Source organism: Podarcis cretensis (genome assembly GCF_951804945.1).
Source record: "Podarcis cretensis genome assembly, chromosome: Z".
Lineage (NCBI taxonomy): Eukaryota > Metazoa > Chordata > Lepidosauria > Squamata > Lacertidae > Podarcis > Podarcis cretensis.
In genome coordinates, this window is record NC_137184.1 from 29,082,341 (window position 1) to 29,101,828 (window position 19,488).

Genomic DNA, 19,488 nt, shown 5'->3' on the forward strand with positions numbered 1-19,488 from the left:
TAAGAGTCAGAATGAGAGAGAGAGAGAGAGAGAGAGAGAGAGAGAGAGAGAGGCAGAAGAGACTTTTGCTGACCAGATGAAATCCCTGAACAGGAAGACTTTATAGCTTTTCCTGATAAAGAGAGCCATAGCTCACCAGGGGAAAAGCACCACAGCTCTGAGAGAACAAATCCCATAGTTTCACTACACACTCTGCTAAATCTTCCAACATTCAGCTTCACTGGATGGCCTTAGTATTATAGAAAGGGATGCAGGTGGCACTGTGGTCTGAACCACCGAGCCTTTTGGGCTTGCCAATCATTAGGTTGTCAGTTTGAATCAGCTCCCGTTGCTCTGTCCCAGCTCCTGCCAACCAGCAGTTTGAAAGCATACCAGCGCAAGTAGAAAAATAGGTACTGCTGTGGTGGGAAGGTAAATGGCATTTCTGTACGCTCTGGCTTCCGTCATGGTGTCCCGTTGCACCAGATGCAGTTTAGTCATGCTGGCCACATGATCCGGAAAACTGGCTGTGGACAAACGATGGCTACCTTGGCCTGAAAGCGAGATGAGCACTGCACCCCATATAGTGGACCTCCAGTTACTAACGGGATCTGTTCCAGCGGCCTGGCCATATCCCAAAACCATTGTAACCAGAGGTGCCCTTCTGCGCATGTGCGTGGTGCGCAGAGCACTTCTGTGCATGCGTGCGTGACAAAACCCAAAGGTAATGTAACCCGAGGGTCCACTGTAGTTGAATTTGACTGGACTTAACTGTCTAGGGGTCCTTTTTCTTTTACCTTACCCTAGTATTATAAGATTTATTTTTTTATACAATCTACTTTTATCTATCTATTGTCTTTTATCCGTTTTCCCCAGCATGCATAATTTTATAGCCCTCTTTGGGGTACATGTCTTCTCAACATCTCCCCCCAAAAGGGGTGCAACTTGAAGTGATTAGCTTGTTCGATAAGTTTATCACACTTCAACTAATGCTATCTGTTGTTGTTTAGTCGTTTAGTCGTGTCCGACTCTTCGTGACCCCATGGAACAGAGCACGCCAGGCACTCCTGTCTTCCACTGCCTCCCGCAGTTTGGTCAAATTCATGCTGGTAGCTTCGAGAACATTATCCAACCATCTCCTCCTCTTTCGCCTCCTTCTCCTTGTGCCCTCCATTTTTCCCAACATCAGGGTCTTTTCCAGGGAGTCTTCTCTTCTCATGAGGTGGCCAAAGTATTGGAGCCTCAGCTTCACGATCTGTCCTTCCAGTGAGCACTCAGGTCTGATTTCCTTAAGAATGGAGACATTTGATCTTCTTGCAGTCCATGGGACTCTCAAGAGTCTCCTCCAGCACCACAATTCAAAAGCATCAATTCTTCGGCGATCAGCCTTCTTTATGGTCCAGTTTTCACTTCCATACATTACTACTGGGGAAACGATAGCTTTTACTATACGGACCTTTGTTGGCAAGGTGATGTCTCTACTTTTTAAGGTGCTTTTTAAGGTTTGTCATTGCTTTTCTCCCAAGAAGCAGGCGTCTTTTAATTTCATGGCTGCTGTCACCATCCCAAAAATCAGATGTTGAAAAACAATCTCTGTTAGCAATTCATAGGAAAGGGGAGAAATTTGAGTCATTTAAAAGGGGAACCTTCCCAAATCACACTTGTTGAAATAAAAAACAGTCATCCTTTGAACTCTGCACTTCTATGAATTGTGCAATTCTGTCCTCCAGCCAAGCAATGCGTACAAAAATGGATATACTGTAGTAATGCGTGTGCATGAAATACATGTTAGTGAAAATAATGTATGGTTTAGGGGGAAATTGCTTTGCAAAAATGTGCTGATGAATTTTCACAAGGACTTAGTTGCTGTAGAAATGAATTTAAGATTGGGAAATGAGAAATCGAGAGAAACTGAAATGAGCAAATGTGCCCATCCCTTGTCAGTTGTTCACCCCACACTTTTCAGTGCAGTTCCTTGTCACTAACCAATGTACTAAAAGTTAGATTCTTTTTAAAAATGGATTTGTTGCACATGGGTATCAGAACACTTTACTCTAACTCTGTGAACTTACAGCAGTGGTTCTCAAAGTGTGGGGCACACCACATTGGTTTGGTGCGAGAGGACGGTAAGTCTTTTCCAATGTATTTCTTAGCAATAGAAAGTTCAGTGTGCCACAAACAATTCTTTATTCTGAAAGTGTGGCCGAAGAAAAAGGTTTGAGAATCACTGACTTAAAATTCCAGTCTGTGCTTGAGTCCCTCCCACAAGATAGTGACAGCCTGGAGACATCCATTAGTTGCTTCCTCTTTCACCCTGTAGAGTAGGGGTAGCCAACATGGTGCCCTTCAGTTGTAGCTAAACTACAACTCCCAACGTCCCTGACCATTGCCCACACTGGCAGGGGCTGATGGGTGTTGTAGTCCAACAACATCTGGAAGCACCATGTTGTGTATGCCTGCCACTGTAGATCATTAGTTGAGCCTGATGGTCGTACTAACAAAAGCTGGATGAACAAATGATATGACATAATAGGAAATAGCATGTCAGGAGCAAAATTGTAAGGCACGAAGAAGGTTAATGTTGTGGCGTTACAGAAGATAGGCACATAATCTTTGTCTTATATATTCATGATGATCACGATTATTTAAACAGGTGTTGTGGTTCCCTTCTAATTGGCCTTTAAAGATCTTATTGCTCATAGGATGGCATTTTAGCTCCTGATTGAAATCAACAGTTTTATTGTAGAAGAAAGTTTTGGTTTTCAAAGATAACGCTGTTGCTCAAACAAAAAGTGATATAGCACAAATGAATCAAAATGCAAAGTAGAGGCTTTAATGCAGCCCCCCTCCATTGGTCATTTCATACAATGAACGCTTACTGCTTCTTTGTAAGCCTTTCAAGCTCTGGCTTTTGATATTATCAAGTTAAATCAAATCTTTCTCTCCCTTGATCCTTTATTAACCTTTATTGCAATGGAGGCCGGTCCATTTGGGTGAATGGTGGAATGCCTCACCCCACCTTTAGCCAGCCCCCACCTGCATGCCTTCTTATTTACAAACAGTCTTGAACCCTCTGGTCAAATAGTGACAGTCTGTAGACACCCTAAACAGTTCTCTAATTATTTGACATATTTGCATTTGTATTATTTCTTGCAGCGTTTATGAAAGGTACCCACGTTAATAATTAGCACTGTTGGTCATAACAGTTGTAATATTGAAGACTGCATTGGACATAGCTAATTTGCATTCCTGCCATATACTTTTTTTAAAAAAAAAACAGATCACACAACATGCACGTCTATATCCCACTGTTTCACTGAACATCTGTTGGGTGCAAATCAAGCTTACTCAAACAGGCTGGGGGGAAGCACCTTGACTTGAAAATAAATTAAAGCAATGTATCTGCCTCTGGCCAAAGAGATCAATTGATGGCTGTCATCAGTGTAAATATGCAGAAATCTATCTAATGAGATGATGTGTGCTGTTGAAATGATAAGAATAACATTGCTTCAACATATGGATTTTTCAGTTCTACCTCATTTCCTTTGCAGTTGAAGGATCATTATGCTATTTACAGGAATTAAAGATAATTAAAAAGTTTAAAGTGGGGAAGCTAAGCATGTATACTGAAAATTCAGATTAGGGTATGCCTGCACCAGAACTTCTGTTATCCCTAGATTGACATTAAATTCATTCAACTTTGTATACCGCTTTTCTTCTGTTTCAGTAAAAATAAGGAGCATTACAAAGTAAACTTACTGTAGCAATAGTAGTAGCAGTAGCTCATTTCTGTGGGAATCCCCCCCTTCAAATTCTTGCAGAAATGAGTTCTGAATTTGAGATTGGAAAGTGAGAAACAGAGAAAAACTGAAAATGATAGACTCATCCACTCTCCACACCTGAGCAGTAGTTTTAGACCTCCACCAACTTGCTGCACATACTCTCACTGACTGTTAATGTTAACCTAAGAAATGACCTTAAGTCATTTAGCACATTCTTGCAATTTCTATTTCACCTTGAGCACAATTCCACTTGGCCCATTGCTGCTTCCAGTTGCTCTTCAATCGACATGACACTGGAATCCCATTTCATCCCTGTAGTCTAACAGCCTATCAAATATTCTTTGGAGTGCTGATAGCCTTGGTTGTAATCACTTGCACGAAAGAGAGCGCACCTCTTTTGGGGCAGGCACTTAACAATCTATTATATTGTAATTAAGCTTGGCCATGTTTACACTGCCTGATGATGATACATAAAGATTAATTTACCTTTCTGTCACTGTTGTGAGAATATACCACAGTACCATCCCATTAAAACACAGTGGTAGCAGCAGCAATAAAGTCCTCCAATTATTTTATATTGCCCTAAAGTCTATCTTAATCCATCATTTTATACATGGTTATCGTCACTTATTGCTTTGCTATCTATTTATGTAAGGGCAATTATTGCAAATTATTTTGTGTATGTTTTAAACAAGACTGTAATACTTTTCCCATCAAGAAAAACAATCTTCAAATTGCATTCTATTTGCAGTTTCCCCCCTATTGCAGACCCTGATAGACAAAGCCTTGTTTATTTGTCGGCAGAGCCTGACAGCGTAGGTAATCCTCACCAAAGAATGTTGCTACATTGGTTTTGACTTCAAGGGATTGCACCATGATGCAATTTAAATTGGATCTTCAGAATGTCTGTCCAATTGAAAATTAAAGGAAAGGGATGCCAACAGCCCCCTCTTCCCTCTCATGCATGTAGAAAGAGCGGGAAAGTCTGCCACAGCAAAACAGAAGCCAATCTGTTGCAGCAACTGGGTTTTCATTTCCCCAGAGGGATCGAGAGATTTGCACGTTCAGCAGAAATGGAAATAATTCCCCTCTCCTTTTACAAGGTCAGAGTTTGCATTTCTGCATATAAATGGCACTTCCATTTGACTTTGTGTTAGGGCATAGCCCCCCCCCCCCCGTAGACATGGCCATAATGTCACAGGACCTCCCCATGGCCAATAGTTTGTAAAATCTTCCCATCCAATCACTGATCCCAGTGTGGCTGGCAGATTGCCAGGTGGGGAGGAATTCTATGATTAGCTACACCCGAATTCTTCACAATTCTTCCGAATGTTTATGTGGCACTGCGTCATGTTCCAGGGCGTGCCCTCTGTAAGCACAGATCAGTCTAGGTACAGAATGTGATCTAGAAGCAAGGTCAGAAAACTGTCCATGGTCAACAACACAGGGAATTCAACAAGGTAGAGGGACTAGGTGTACAGTAGGAGCCAGAGACCTGTGCAAGAAGGCCAAAGTAGAGGCCTCATATACTCTGGTCTCCTAAACTGCACCTGTCCTCAACTTCTGACAGTGATAATGGATTGGTGACTAACAACTAGACCCCTTACTCATGAGTAGACTGACTGCTCTGTGTCTAGAGATACATACTGTGCCATCACTCTTTGGCTTAGATGTGAAGCTTTTTGTGTTGGCCTCCTCTGATAGTTCTGGTTGGTCTTCATCAGGTATCAGCCTAGAGACTCCCCCAAGAGGATCCCAAATACTAGGTTCAGGGACCCCTGCCTACTCCCCTGGGTCCCCAACCCTGTGAAGGCATGACATAGTATGGGACCAACCCACACAGAAATGCCACCCACAGTCCTATGGGCTAGATGATCCTCAAGGTCCTTTCCAGCCCTATCATTCCATGATTCTAACTTCTCCAACCAAACAGTAAGTACAAAACATAACATACAGAAATGCATTACAGCTCATAAACTCCAGTAATTAAGCAGTATGTAAGTAGCTTATGTAAATGAATAATTATAGTAGGTAAAATTGCTTGCAAAAATGTGTATATTAATGAAAATTACATACAAATGTGCTTGACAGAAGAAATTTGTGCTAAAAATCTGATTTTCCCCCAAAAAGTTTTACTTATTTATTTTTAAATTTTAAAAATGCAAATTGCTGTGGAAATGTGGAGAACTAAATTTAAGGTTGGAAAGATGAGAAAAGGTGAAAACCAAAATTGACTGATATGTTCATTCTTACTGAGGAACAGCCTCCCATTCCTACCACACATCAACACCAACCAGCAAGCAGGTGAGGGGCAGGCAGTGAATAGAGGAATGTTGATGGAGCCAGTAGGATTCTGCCCAAGCCGAATCTGCCTTCCCCCCATCCTTTTGTAAAGAAAGGTTCAGATTGCTCTGTTCATTATAGAGAAAGAGAGATCAGTTTTCTTTCCACTGTTTTTCAAAATCAGATGGTGCTATTTCTTGTGAATTGGGAAATTTGTTTGAACGCATACCTGTTTAAAGGCACATTCTTACATAAAATGACTTGATTCACACTTCTAGTGTGTGGATTTTCCAAATTTCATTCTTCTCTGAATACTGCAAAACAATTACCAGAGGTTTAAACATAGCAAAACACACATTAAAATGAATATTTGAGATAAAATGAATATTATCATATGTATTACAATACCTATCAAAATATTTAAGTATGTTCATTTTTTAGAGGATTAAAACATTGCAGATGAATGAAAAACAGAACAGAATAATGAATTAGATCTGTCCATCTTTAACGCACAAACATGCATTTTTGCTTTTGCTTGTTTTTATCCTTAACACATTTTCATTATCACCCATGAAGAAAGCACTTAATAGTTATTTCTCCTTTGCCTTCCATGTATTCTCTTTGATTTTTTTTTCCAATTTAAGGAACTCATTTGAAAATGTTCAGGAGCCCTCAAGTAGCTCTTCCATAATCCTGTCATTTGTTCTCTGCTCTTTTCCCTTATAAATGTATTTCTGAGTGAAATGGCCTTTAAGCTTTGAAGTGTCCTTTAGGGGGTTAAAAATAAAATCCAGATGAACAGTTGCCTTGAGTGGCATAATGGTGATTGGCGAAGAGGCAAAGGCACACAATAGTGGCTGATTGTGAAGCTGCATTTATCCTCACAGTCCAAACTTCATTAGCCAGCCATTAGTAAGTTTATGGGCAAAGGGTTTGTATTTCTCCAGAGTATGGGGAAACAATGATTGATTGGACTGGATTCCGTGCCAGGCAGTGGTAGACATTGTCACACCTCAAGCAAAAGTCACCATTACAACTTCTTCTGTTTTGGACTTAATAATAATAATAATAATACTGCACTGGAATTGTTGTTGGAAACAAGAAATCATCATCCTGGAATCAGTTGATCTAAGGAATTCCTTAGTCATTCCTTCATGGTACTTCTGGCCCCCTTGTGGTAGTGAAATAGTGTCATTTGTGGAAGAAAGTGAGTAAACACATTGTGACACTGGAATTTTCTTCCAGCCTTTTCAAGTTTTATCGCGTCCTAGTAAATAGAGGGCAAATTTTACTATGGGAAAACCTATATTATATATGAGGTTACAGGCCTAACACTAATTAGCTATAGTACATAAGGCTGACAATTTGTTGTATTGAATGTTTATCTTATATTATAGTTTTATGGGTAATGACAAGCTCCTGACATGGTTGTTCTCTCTCATCTCATTCCCTCTATATAATTTTTCTATATATATTAAAGTGTTATTGACTGCTGTAATATTGAAACTTCCTTCTTCCCACTGCCTTCTTCTTCCTCTTCCTCTGACTCTTCTTCCTCCTCTCCCACCCCCTCATTATTATAAGGGCTGAAACAGCAATTAAATCAATTGCTTCAAAAAAGTCACTCATGTCCAAATTTAATTGATAGGTTAGCTTACTAGAATGCATGTGAACAAATAATTAAATGTTTTTAATTTGATTGTATCCTTAATTATTATTACCACTACCACCATTTTTTTATGTGTGTAGAGCTTTTACGGTGTATACAGAGCATCAACATAAATTCTTTCAATGGTCCTTACAACACTGCTATAAGGTAGACCAGCATTTTTATCTTCAGATTGCAGAGGGGTGGGGTGGGCAAGTCAAGTCTTACAAGCCATCTCTTTCCTAAAAATGCATAGAGAGTTTTTGCCTGACATGAAATTTGAATTGTGATTTTTATCGTTCCTAGTTTAGCACTCCAACCTAAACTATTTATTATTGCTTAGTTATATCATATGCTTAAAGGTAAAGGACCTCTGACAGTTAAGTCCAGCCTGGGGTTGAGATGCTCATCTCGCTTTAGTGGCCGAGGGAGCCGACGTTTGTCTGCAGACAGTTTTTCCAGATCATGTGGCCAGCATAACTAAGCTGCTTCTGGTGAATCAGAACAGTGCACGGAAACGCCATTTATCTTTCCCCCAGAGCGGTACCTTTTTATCTACTTGCACTTTGACATGCTTCGAACTGCTAGGTTGGCAGGAGCTGAGTCTGAACAATGGGAGCTCACCCCATCGCGGGGATTCGAACCGCCAACTTTCTGATCAGTAAGCCCTAGGCTCAGTGGTTTAGACCACAGCGCCACCCGCGTCCCTGTATCATATACGCTTATATACTGCTTAATACCAAGCACATGGGTTACCAAAAATAACAAATATGATATATAACAAAACAATAAAACTGAAAAGCTATGATACCAAATAAAATAATAAAACAAAAGTACAGTGTCCAAATCAAGGGAAGTAATAGAACCTCTCTATTATTTTGCCTTGATCAGACCACACCCAGAATACTGTGTCCAGTTCTGGGTGCTTCAATATAACCATCTTGACAAGCTGGAACTGGTACAGAAGAGGGTGACTGAGATGATCAAGGGTCTCAAAACCAAGCTTTTTGAAAAATAGTTGAGTTTGGTATGTTCAGCCTGGGTAGGTAGAGACTGAGAGGAGATATGGTAGCCATCTTCAAATGTCTAAAGGACATGGAAGATGGCACAAGTTTTTCTCCACTTCCAGCGGATAGGATTCAAGTTACAAGAAAGGAGTTACAAGAAACATCATGAAGAGATTTCTGGCATCAAGAGCTGTTTGACATTGGAATGGACTCCCTCAGAAGATGGTGGACTCTCCTTCCTTGGACGTTTTTAAGCAGAGGTTGGATGGCCATCTGTCATGTATGATTTAATAGAGATTCCTGCACTGCAGGAGGGTTGGACTAGATGACCCACGGAATTATACATGATTCCATGAACAAAAACAGTATATAACTTGAGGAGAAATGAGCTGATAGGTCTTGTCTTTCTTAGTACTTGTACATAGCAGGGAGGCATATAAATAAACATACAGAGGGCAAACTCCTCAGGATTATGTGGTCAATCAAGGAACGTATTACCTCAGCAAACATCATGCCCCTCTGTATGGGTGCGAAGTAACCCTTCCACCACTCCTCTTGGTTAGCTGATTTACTGATAACAGAACTAACCATTATGTTACAAACTGTATGAACTTGCTGTTGCATTTCCAGCCCCACCTATGCCTCATTCCCAACTCACTTTGCAACACATGTAGACTGGGTCTTAAACTGCTATTGGGGCCTTGTTCCTAGTGTTTTGTCACAGAGCTATTGCGCTGTGGATAATTTTTATGGCTGTGGCTAGAGATACAGGAGGTCATTAACTGAGAAGCAGGTTTATGGAAAAAAGACAAAATGGTCACCCTCTCAACATATACAGTGCTGTGAGAAAGTTGCGCTAACTCTCTAGGAATTAGAAGAAATCCAGTTTGATAATATAGCTGAAATGCTTTCAATGAGCAAAGTTGCCTCCCCTGCTCTTAGCTCTAATTTTATAGTGTTCTGCAGCTGAAGTAGTTCATAACAGGGCACATGTTTGAAAATGCTATCATAAATTCAACTCTTGTTTAGTTTGGATCCACTGGCACTTGGTGCCTTTCCTGTTGGCTGGTATTTTATGCCTCAGTACTCCAGGAAGAGGAAAATGCTTTGTTTGCACTAGTGCTAATATGAAAAAACCTCTCCCTGACATTTAAACTTTTAGTACCAGTTTGCCTACAGTGTTAATATCACTGAAATGGCTTACACAGATTAAAACAGCCTACAGTATATAATGCAAAATATGAACGTAACAGTATTTGCTGATTCAAACACTTGAAGGAATTATTACCATTGAGATATTTAAGGTCACCTTTACAAATCCAATAAAACAGAAGCATGTCAAACAAAGGGACTTGGAGGCAGCAGAAACCAGGAAGTGAAATTCTGGCCATCACAAGTATAGAGCATATGAAGAAGATACAGAAGGGAGCTACCAGAATGATTGGGGAACTGAAAGGGTTTAAAGCACTTAAAAGCCTGTTCATTTGAAAACAAGTTAACAGAGAGGTGGAGTGAGCTCATTACATGGCACTGATCCTAACGTAGCAGCGCCGGCTGTTTGTACAATTCTTTTTTCATAAGATTTTATTAAAGCTTTTCCATAATACAGTAAGCTAAAACAAACCAATCCAAACAAAAACAGAGAATGAAACTGAGAAGGAAATGCAGAGTCCTCTCTCAAAGGTAGCTTTTAAGCCTTGCCATGCACAGAAAGCAGTGGATCCTCCCAGTTCTCACCTGGGAGCTTTCCTTTCTTCTCCCAGTCTCTCACCTTGGGAGATCTTCACTTCCCTGCCTCTCTCTCTTGGGGTCCTTCCACTTCTGAGCCAAATTCAAAATGCTGGCTTTGAACTACAAAGCCCTGTATGGCTCACGACTCAGCTTCTTTCCCAGAACCTTCAATCTGTAACTGAGGTCCTCCTCCAGCTGCCCTCTCTGAGGGAGGTTTGGAGGCTGGTGACAAGAGACTGGGCCTTTTGAGTTGTGGCTCCCTGCTTTTGGAAGTGCTCTGCCTGATGAGGCTGGCCTGCTGCCATCGCTAACACCCTTTCAGCACCAGGCAAAAGCCTTTGTCTTCTCCCAGGCATTTGGCAGATTATAGATAATTTACTAATTAATTAAGTTTCTATACCAACCTTCACCTGAGAATCACAGGGCAGTTTGTAATATAAAAACTCAAAAATACATACCATAGTAACAAACAAAAACAATAACCCCCAAGCACAGTTTAAAATGCCACAAATTGCTTAATTAGCCAGAGGCCTGGGAGAAGATGGATGTTTTTGCCTGGTGCATAATGGTGTGTAATGAAGGCGCTAGGTGAGCTTCCTTGAGGAAAGCATTCCACAAGCAGGGAACCACTACTGAAATAGCCTATTCTCATGTTGTTGCCCTCCGGACCTCTGATGGAGGAGGCACATGCAGAAGGACCTCAAATGATGATTGCAGGGTCTAGGTTGGTTCATATGGGAAGAAGCAGTCCATGAGGCATACCAGTCTTGAACTATTTTGCTGTTTATTGTTGGTATATATTTTTGCTGCTGAAGGTTTGCTGTTGTTTTATTGGGTCAGCTTTATAGGTTATTGTATGGTTACTATTGCAATACATTGCTATTTTTTTGACCTTGTTCTATGCCTTTAAAATTTTGTAAGTCACATGGAGACTCCGAGATCTGATAAATGACTAATAAGCTGAACCATAAGTGGGATAAGTGAAACATTAGCTGTAGTATAATACTTCAAGATCATCAGGAAAAGTGACTAGGCAGTCAGTTTAAGAAAAGAAAGAGGGACTGCTTTGTGCAGCATGACTGAACTACAAAACTCATTAGCCATAGGATATTATGCTGTCTACAAACATATATATTGTTAAGCTCACCCCACTTCTCTCAGCAGTGAGGTGCATAGGTGGAGGTTTAAATGCTCCAACAGGCAGTCCAAGCCCTCATACCAGATCTCTAGGGAGACAGACAAAATGCCTGAAGAGCCTAAACTCATCTCTCTGTGCCTTTCTCTGCCTTAGACTGCACTCTGTTCTGTTTACACTCTGAAACTGCACTCTGACACCTAATTGTGACATCCCCAGCCAAGAGCTGGAAGAGCAGTGAAAGGTAGAGAGCAGCATGACCTTTTACCAAATTGACTCTCATGTTCCAGAGAAGTGTGCAGATATTTTCTGCCTGTAATTTCCTGGAAAAAAGAGGAAATACCGTACTTGTCCATATTGCCAAGGCTTTTAAAGGCAGTCCCCAGCAGCTCTGTTGTCCAACTCCAACTGTCTGTCTTGGGAGGTAACTCAGCCAGATTTAGGACTTAGGGGTTTACTGCAACATGTGCCATGCAGGAACCTGGTTTTGAATGGAGAAGTAGTGGTAGGAAAGGGGTGCTTGTGAGAGCAAACACACATGGAGTTGCGGAATGAGTAGGTGGCAGGTATGGAAATGGCTAATCACCCCTCTGCCTGACACATCTGCCCAAATTCCATCCTGTTGAAGATATTTTTCTTAAAGAAAGCAGAATCTGAAATTTATTTATGTACATCTGTGTGGAGCCTCAGAACTGCATCAACTTCCTGCTGTCTCTCGGAGCTGTCCAGGGTCCTGCATCATACTAGCCTTACCAGCTCCTTATGGTGCATTACCTTTTTCCATGCTTCCTCCTTGTATCCACTGATTTTACCAGGGAGGTTATGGATTTCAATAGACAGGTTGTGAAGAAGAGTCTGGGGGAAAACATTTGGGATTTGGAAGTATTATTTTTGAGTGCTCATGCAACACTGGGATGTGGGCCTTTAATTATAGAAGGCAGGGACACAGCATCCAGCCAGATGTATTCAAGATACAAGAAATTATTATGAAAATAATTATTTGAGCTACACATGCTCCATGAGGTTTTTCTGTTTGAAGGGTGTCTGAGTGTCTTCTTCATCTCACAGTTGCTGCCACGCAGATCAGGCCTAGCAGGAAAATTAATAAACTATATGAAGCATTTCTGTGTTCATTGAGTGGACACATTCTGTTAAGCGTTTGTGTGTATGTTTTCCATTGTCTTGTCTTGCAGGTTTATTGTCCTTGATGGTCCAAGGGTTGTAGAACAGGGTGGATCTCCCTCTTCAATGGTCAAACTCAAAAAGGAAAATACCACATAGTCTCCTCCCCAGCACCGTTGGAAACCTCTGTGACCCTAGCCTCACTGATGTCAGAGCTCCAACTTCAACAGAGGTGAAAAGCTGGCAGAGCAGAGTGGATCAGGGACACACCTGAAAAACCAGGGAAGAAAGTACACCAATGGTGGAGCTGGTATACTGAATTTTCCTCCCATCAGAATATATACCCATCCCAAGGCATTTTACTGCCTGAGATGAAGGACAAGACATTGCACATCCCATTCAGTTTGCAGGAAGCAACTGAACTGGCAGCTGACTCTTCCTTCAGCACTAGTGGCATGGCAGCATCCTTCACTGCACCCAAGGACTCCAGGCTACTACAATCTGGCACCTCTGTTGACGCACCCACACTGCCTGGATCCTACCAACACTGTGCCTCATCTTCATTCAGGTAAGCAGCAGCTACATTGGTGTTGGGAAGGCAGCTCTAACCCACCACAGGGGCCATTACCAATGCCCATAATGTTCCTAGATCCTGAGGAAAGTTAGAGATGACACTTACAAAGACCCCAGTGAGCGCTTGCAAGGGATGCTTACAAAAGCCCAGTGGTTTTTGAGGCAAACTACTGAGTTTTCACCCATGCTCCAAGGAGCTCAAGAACATAATGTTCTCCCTCTCCCCATTTTATTTCCACAGCAACCCTGTGAAGATAGCAATTTGATTGAGGATTTGAACCTGGGTCTCCCAAATCCAAGTCCACTACACTGTACACACCTGATTTTTCACAACTGATTCGGCAAGAACTAATTTGGCAGAGAAATAAAACAGCAAATTTAGCTTTCAGAGTCATCTGGGTTTTTTTTTAATGCCCTCATTCTTAATTTCAGTATTCTTAATTAAATATTACCCTAATTATACTCTGCAGAATTATTTTATGCCCTCCTTGGCTTTTCCAGTCTTCAAATATTTGTCCACTAATATCATTATCCCCCGGCAAGCACCACGGATTCACTCATTCTCTCTTAACGTTATTCTCACCAGGGCTCCTAATTATGTTTGCTTCCATGCCATGGACATCCTCCAGGTTGCTGTTATCTCTCAGGCATCTAGGGATGCCACCAAGGGTTGCCAGCTGCAGTTTCCGTCTTTACCTTTCACAGTGCTGTGGAATCAAGACAGAATGAACTGTGGCTTCTTCCAGATCCTCTCCCACTCCTTTTGCTCCCCACCTGTTTTACTGAATAGTGCTGCAGATGCATAATGCAGCAGGCCAGGGAGAGGAGCAGGTGAGAAGGCCTGGGGCAGGGGAAATGGGCAGGAGAAGCCATGGCTGCCTCAGCTCCCATTTTTTAGCAGAAGCTTAAGATTTAAAGGTTATATATATATATATATATATATATATAGGTTATATATAAAGGCAAATCAATCAATCAATCCTAGCTGCTATGGCAAACCTATAAACACCCTCAAACCAGGGCATGGATGGAATCTTTACCCATGACGTGTACTGGAACTGGATCATGCTGTTGACCACCCTCCAGGTTTTGCACAGTTCAGTATCCCCTTATATCCACAGTAAGTCAATGTGTTCTGCAAGAGAGCGTCTCCTTGGAGTTCTTGAAATATCAGTAGCCTGCTCCACAGCAACTCAGTGCAGGGCTTTCACTGTGATGGCCCCTGTTTTGTGGATCAGCATCCCTGTTGAGATATGACAGGGACTTGCTATCCGTACTTTCCAGAAACAACTAAATATATATATTTGTATCAACAAACTTTCCCAGTAGGATGAAAAGGCTTCTGCCTTTGATGTTTATCTTGTGTTGTTTTTAGTTTAGTTGCTATTTTCTATTGTTTTAAGCCTATTTTAAATTGTTTTTATTGTATGATTGCAAATTGCCTTGAAATCTATATGAAAGGTGAACCATAAACTAACATAATGCAACAACAACAACACTGCAGCACATAGCATAAGCCCCAAATATCCACATTATAGAATTAAAGAGTTGGAGGGTTCCCTGTGAGTCATCTATCCCAACCCCTGCCCAATCCACAACTACAGATAGCTGCCCAAATTGTGCCTGAAGTTCTCCAGTGAGAAAGTATCCACCACCCCATTATCAAAGAATCACAGAATGGAAGAGTTAGAAGGGACCACATACCGTATTTTTCGCTCTATAAGATGCACCAGACCACAAGACGCACCTAGTTTTTGGAGGAGGAAAACAAGAAAAATAATATTCTGAATCTCAGAAACCAGAACAGCAAGAGGGATTGCTGTGCAGTGAAAGCAGCAATTCCTCTTCCTGTTCTGGCTTCTGGGATAGCTGCGCAGCCTGCATTTGCTCCATAAGACGCACGCACATTTCCCCTTGCTTTTTAGGAGGGAAAAAGTTAGTCTTATAGAGCAAAAAATACGGTAGATAATCTTGTCCAGCCCCCTGCAATGCAGGCATCTTTTCGCCCAATCATATAATTGGCTTCATTGTCAAACTGCTCTTACTATCAATATATTTCTCCTACTGTTGAACAAAAATCAATGTATGGCCATTGAATCTGATCCTGCCCTCTGATATTTGCCCTAGTACTTCCAAACATTTTGGACTACAACTCCCATCAACCCTAGCCAACACAGCTTTCCAAAAACATCTAGAGAACACAAGGTTTGGGAAGGCTGTTCCAGGTACACAAAATGTCCCATGAACAGCCATGGAACTGATGGGTGTCCAAAAGCATCTGGAAGGCACAAGCTGGTAAAGGCTGGTCTACAGATAGAGGTCATAGAGTTAGGTCAATAGTTTTTAAAATATGCCTTACGCCCTTTACCAAAAGTTGCTAGGTGGCTTATGACAATAATATATGCAATTAGAAAATCAATTAAAACAAGATACAGTCATAAAGCACAAAAAAGAAAAAAAGGTGTGTGGTTTTAAATAAAAAAAATATTTGAAACAATTCCAAACATAAAAAACATAAAAACAATACTAACATTTAACAACAATACTATACATAAAAAGCAGTTAAAATTGATTCCAATACAGATGTAGACTGGGATAATGGTTGAAGTCTAGGGATTCTTCCATGCATAAACTGATAGTTGGATTGTTTCCTTAAAAATGTAGAGTTTTTAAAGGGGCAAACAGGCATACCCCTACATTTACCAATAGCTGTGTTTAATGAGATGTCTCCCACCTATTCCAGTCTGTCATCAATAATTATTCTGATTTGTAATGAATAGACATTTTTCAAGCATGGCAGTTTTCATGACATTGCAGTTTCAGAACAGGCCCATCCCAGTTTGATGAGCTCTTCTCCCAAGACACACAGTCACAGCAATGATAGTGTCACAAATGCCCTCGCCTGGTGCAAGGATACTTTGTTTTCGGGGGCACCCTTGTAATGAGAAACAAAACCATAGATTCCCCAGACAGATCCCTTTTACTGTCACCAAGTGAGCACCTGCCTTTTTTAAACCTCTTATATGTTATACAATAGTTTCTATCAACAAACCAAGCTTTCACAAGGAGTATGCACCTGTTGCCCAAACTTTCTCATTTAGGCTGAGCCTCTATATCAATCTACTTGGGAGTAAATGCCATTGTTTTTTTTTTTAAAAAAATTTTATTAGGAATTTAAACAAAACATATTATCTTAAAACATATAATCCTTAATCCCCCCATTTTTCTCCCCCTCCCTCCCATAAAACAACCCCCCCTTCCCACCCACCCCGACTTCTCTCAGTTCCAATCTCCGATTTCTCTATAAATGCTGTTCTCTGCATGTTACAAAATTGTATAAATCCTTGATTTGTCGAACTATGGTAGTTATTTTCAATAAAATGTTTCTGAGTGTTTATTCAAAACCTGCCAAGGAGTCCAATTCACTATGTTGCCTCTTTAAATACTTTGTACAAGGTTCCCATTCATCTTTAAAGTCACAGTTATCCTTGTCCCGTAGCTTATGTGTCAATTTTGCCAATTCTGCGTAGTCTATCAGTTTCTCTTGCCATAATTCTTTAGTCGGGATTTCCTCAGTCTTCCATCTTTGTGCTATTAAGACTCTCGCAGCCGTTGTCGCATACATGAAGATGTTTTTCAACTTCTTTGGCAGGCCTTTTCCTACAATCCCTAACAGAAATGCTTCAGGTTTTTAAACAAATGTTAGATGGAACATTTTCTTCAATTCATTGTATATCATTTCCCAATTTTTAAAAATCTCATTACAGTCCCACCACATATGGTAAAATGTCCCCTCCTTTTCTTTACACTTCCAACACATATTTGAGCTTGTTTTATACATTTTTCCTAATTGCACTGGTGTCATATACCATCTATACATCATCTTCATATAATTTTCTTTCAACAAAGAACAATCTGTAAATTTTAAAACGGTTTTCCATAACCTTTCCCAATCTTCCATCATAATATTATGACCTATATCTTGTGCCCATTTGATCATGACTGATTTTACCTCTTCATCTTTCATCTCCCATTCTAGTAGTATACTGTATGCGGCCTTCAGTAGTTTCAAAGGAGTAAATGCCATTGAACCCAGTGGGGCTTCCCCCTGAGTAGACATGCAGGATTGCACTGTTAGAACCGATTGTTAATTTTTAGAGTAGGTTTGTTGATATCCACTGTGTGTTATGTTCTTTATTGGGTTATATCCAATGCCACACAAGCAGACTTCTGCTCATGCCATGGGACTTCCCCTTCCTCTCCTCCTCCCACAGAATCCCACAAATTAGCTCTCGAGGATCCCACAACCCTCTGTAGCAGATTTGGAGGTGCAGGGCTGTAGGGAGAGGAGAAATCCATTCCACAGACAGACAGAGGTTGCTGAAGAAACCACATTAATTGTTGTTACCTTGCTCCTAGGTGAGAGAGATGGGAGCAGCAAGGCTCAGGTTGGGTGGTGAAGGTTAACCCGCCTTCCAAATGAGAGGTGGAATGCTAGGGAGCTGCATTTGGGGACGAGAACATGAACACAGCTCATGAATGCACATTTATTATTATTTATTGAATTTATATCCCGCTTTTCTCCCAAGCTGGGATTCAAGGCAGCTAACTCCATTTAAAATTAACATTATAAAATGCAAAGTAATAAAAAATAAACTAGTCATAGAGATCCTTTAGCTGTAATTCCTGCATCGCAGGGGGTTGGACTAGATGACCCTTGGGGTCCCTTCCAACTCTTCTGGTTCTATGATTCTATGACAAACAGTAATTGAAATACATCAGAACACATTTAGAATAAGAAATTACAGTTTGCCCTGACAGCAGCCCAGCAGTAAGCACTGTCTGCACCTTTGTTTTCAAAGGCCTGCCTGAGCAATAAGCAGTTCACCTGTAAGCTGCCTTAAGTCCCTGTCAGGGAAAAAGGCAAGATATAAATGAACGAATGCATCAGCTGCCTGTTCCTAGGGTTGGTTGTAAGCTGAGCTGCAGAAGGACACTGGAACTAAGGGGTAGCACCATATAATTAATGGAAAAGATTTGCTTCACAGAATCATAGAATTGTATAGATGGAAGGGACCATGAGGGTCATCTGGTCCAACCCCTTGCAATGCAGGAATCTTTTGCCCAATGTGGGGCTCAAACTTATGACCCCAGGATTAAGAGTCTTGTGCTCTACCAACTGAACTATGCATGTGTTATTGGTTATATCCTGGGCACAGAAACCCTGGGAGGCAAACACCAAAACGCTTAAATGAATACAGTTAAAAATAAAGTGGTTAAATGATTAGCATGTGTAGCATCAGAGAGGGAGCAGGGGGCCAAGCACCCCGATGAGGAGTGTGGCGTGGGGACATGTTTGAGGGCCATGTTGTTGTTGTTGTTGTTGTTTAGTCGTTTAGTCGTGTCCGACTCTTCGTGACTCCATGGACCAGAGCACGCCAGGCACTCCTGTCTTCCACTGCCTCCCGCAGTTTGGTCAAACTCATGCTGGTAGCTTCGAGAACACTATCCAGCCATAGGTAAAGGTAAAGGGACCCCTGACCATTAGGTCCAGTCGTGACCGCCTCTGGGATTGCGGCGCTCATTTCGCTTTACTGGCCGAGGGAGCCGGTGTACAGCTTCTGGGTCATGTGGCCAGCATGACTAAGCCGTTTCTGGCGAACCAGAGCAGTGCACGGAAATGCCGTACCTTCCTGCCGGAGTGGTACCTATTTATCTATCAGCACTTTGACGTGCTTTCGAACTGCTAGGTTGGCAGGAGCAGGGACTGAGCAACGGGAGCTCACCCCGTCACGGGGATTCGAACCGCCGACCTTCTGATTGGCAAGTCCTAGGCTCTGTGGTTTAACCCACAGCGCCACCCACATCCACTATCCAGCCATATAGCTATACAAATCAAAGTCTAAAATGTGCTGGAAATGTGAAGAAAAAGAAAAAGAGGGTATTTTTTATCATATGTGGTGGTCATATAAGATGATAAAATACTTCTGGGATATGATATATAATGAACTGAAAGAAATGTTGAAAATAACTTTTCCTAAGAAACCAGAAGCTTTTCTTTCAGGCATTATAGAACCAGAGATCCCAAAGGATCAGACGAAACTATTTATTTACGCAACCACAGCTGCGTAGACTCTGTTAGCCCAGAAATGGAAAGAAGAGTGGCAGACAAAATTGATGAACTATGCAGAGATGGCAAAGCTTACAGGAAGAATTAGAAATCAGGAA

At 41.3% G+C, this 19,488-nt stretch overlaps 1 protein-coding gene and 1 long non-coding RNA gene across 3 annotated transcripts in view; one reads left to right on the forward strand and one right to left on the reverse strand.

Annotated features, from left to right (window-relative positions):
* The window catches only part of LOC307207667 (uncharacterized protein), a gene marked incomplete at its 5' end in the record, with an annotated part of 413,689 nt that overhangs the window by 23,884 nt on the left and 370,317 nt on the right, over positions 1–19,488 (forward strand). The gene's annotated exons all lie outside the window — the stretch shown is intronic.
* On the reverse strand, positions 13,644–17,764 carry LOC307207735. Of its 2 annotated transcripts, none has more exons than XR_013834810.1 (3): positions 17,669–17,764; positions 14,301–14,503; positions 13,644–13,967 (listed from the first exon to the last, which is right to left on the reverse strand). It is a non-coding gene; the product is annotated as an uncharacterized lncRNA (long non-coding RNA). The 2 variants fall into 2 exon arrangements; XR_013834811.1 differs by having other exon boundaries at positions 14,260–14,503.